This window comes from Anopheles maculipalpis, chromosome 2RL (genome assembly GCF_943734695.1).
Source record: "Anopheles maculipalpis chromosome 2RL, idAnoMacuDA_375_x, whole genome shotgun sequence".
In the NCBI taxonomy this organism is placed as follows: Eukaryota; Metazoa; Arthropoda; class Insecta; order Diptera; family Culicidae; genus Anopheles; species Anopheles maculipalpis.
Genome location: NC_064871.1, coordinates 22,856,338 through 22,858,814, shown reverse-complemented (window position 1 = coordinate 22,858,814; position 2,477 = coordinate 22,856,338). Strand labels below are relative to the sequence as shown.

The following is a 2,477-nucleotide window of genomic DNA, read 5'->3' as shown; positions in this document are numbered from 1 at the left end:
GCAGGAACAGGAATGATCGCATGATGCGTTTGTTAACATACAAAGAGCCCATTAATATTAACACACTTAAAGAAAATATCATGTTACGCTGTAATACGATTTCCATTTGAACACTGGATAGCAAATTTAGCTTCAAGCGAGCTGTAATCTGTAAGGTCACGCTTATCATTTACCGAAAAGGAATCAAACCGGTCATTAATCATCCAAGAGGCCTTATCTCGTGTCACAAAAAAATCAAGAAACACAAATATTTCCCCTTTTAAAATCAAATTTTCTGCTCAGAAAACGACGAGGATGGGATTCGAACCCACGCGTGCAGAGCACATTGGATTAGCAGTCCAACGCCTTAACCTCTCGGCCACCTCGTCTGTTGATGAATTTGCTCGCCACAGACGTGTGGGTTCTCTTGTTAGTGCGTAGTAGTGCGTAAAGCAATTTGTTTTGAATAAATTCGTTATTCCAAATACTGTGCAGTGAAATGAGAAGTTTATGGTTTCTTTCTTCGTTCTTCATTTATTAAAAATTTTCACATAAAAATCTTATCTTTCTTTACCAAGCATCATAAATGAGAAAAACAGATCTGTTTGTGATGGGAAGTTCGGTTATTTTATTTTTAGTATTTATTTAAAAACGATAGAAGATTTTTTTGGCACTCATACTGTACATCAAAGTCTCAGAAAGTCTTTGCTGAACAAGAACTTGAAGTTGGAATTATATTTTTAGACATCCGAGAAAAGTGGCATTCTGCAGGAAAAATAGAGCGGTGTTTGAAGGTCTTTTGTATGCTTCGCCAGCCAAAGCTCTGTAGCATGTTGAGAATGGGACGTTTTCAAACAAACATTAAGGAGAGGAAAATACGAATTCAGAGAAAATCGTAACAGAAATAATAGTTTTATGAACTAAAAAAGTAAAAAGTAGTCTCAGAGTAGTCGTTTTTCTTTTATTCTTTTAGCTGATCTTTCATTGAACTTGTTTACTTTTATATCGAGTTTCGATTATGATTTATTCTGTAACATTTATTTTTCACAGAAACAGAAATAATCAATCTCATTTCCAAACTTTAGGAAGGAAGATGTTTTTTTACGAACGCTTCCTATCCGGTTTAGTATTTCCCTTAAGACCCTAGTTAATATACTAGAAAAATCGATTACAAAGCTAGATAGTATCGATGACACACCTTTGCTAAAGTGTTATGCAAGATACAACTTTACGGATCTTTTGTGTCTTAAGTACGTTTATTTAAAAAAGGGAAAATTTCTTAAAAAATGTTAAAAAATTCTCTTCAGATCGGCCATGCTGTTTATAAGCCGCCAAGAACATATTAAAAATAATCATGCATAGAGTGCTAAAAACCACATAGGACACCCCAGGAATAATCATCCAGCAAAATTCGTCCCAAACTTAAAAGATGCTACCTTGTTCTAGTTTGGTGTTTAGTCACGATCAAACGACACGTACCGTGCGCCGTGTCGCCACAATCCTGACAACCCTTCGCAAGTAGTGTTCACCTAGATAAACGGCTTTTATTATGCCCGTACTCCCCACCGACGGTTCGGTTCCGCCATTGTTAGCTTCCGCCATTGTCGGGAGAAGCAAAAATACATACCATTACGGGGACGATGACGACTGGTTTTTTTTTTATTTCGGGCGTTTTTTTTATTTTCATGTTGTGGACGAGTTTTATTATTTCCCTCCAATGCCTAACCGTCCCTCCGACGCCAACGAATCTACGCACGCACGCAGGCACGCACGGAGAAGCTTTCTTATGCTCTTACTTGCGTGCTACTGGGTGGTGGATTTATGCAACAACGCCCAATTTCATTTGGGATCGACGATGATGTGCGGAAGAAGAGGTAATATAAAACAAAATTTCACCCTAATGTGGTATAAAACGTAGAAAAAGAGCTTATAAAGTGTGCTTGTTTTTGTTTGTTTCGATATTTCTTTGCTTTTTGTTTTGTCTGTCAGTCCGCCAGTAGCTTGAAGGCTTCGGAACTCCTCCGCTTACGGCTGGCGGACTCACTGTTAACCCACTGCTGCGGTACAGGTTGTGGTGGGCTTTAACGATTTAATTATTACTATTACAATCGAGCTGTTTTGCCCCGTCGAGTGCCGTCACCCGCGTTGCTCGTTTGCTACTTAACCCCGAACGTGACTCCTGGTTGCAGAGCCTGGCCTGGTGCATCATCAACCATCACCAAGCAACCAGGAACGGGCTGGAATGATGCAACCAACGCCCGAGGTTTTGCCGGGGAACAGCGTCGTCACTTTGTCTCCGGTACGCGGAAACGTAACCGAAACCCCGTGCCATGCGGAGGTCTCGAAAATGGGGCCACACAGATGACCTATCGAGGTGCAGTTGCAGTTATTGTTCATTAACTGCTTTTTTGTTTACCGCTGGTTCTTGCAGTTGATCCTACAGGAACCGGTCTCTGGTTGATCTTCGCGCCTTCAGTATGGTTTCTGTATCGGACGAT

The 2,477-nt window shown here is 40.5% G+C and overlaps 1 non-coding gene across 1 annotated transcript; it reads right to left on the bottom strand.

Annotated features, from left to right (window-relative positions):
- Positions 1-286: 286 nt before the first annotated feature.
- Trnas-gcu (transfer RNA serine (anticodon GCU)) lies at positions 287-368 on the bottom strand. Its single transcript has one exon. It is a non-coding gene; the product is annotated as a tRNA-Ser (tRNA).
- Between the last annotated feature and the right edge of the window lie 2,109 nt (positions 369-2,477).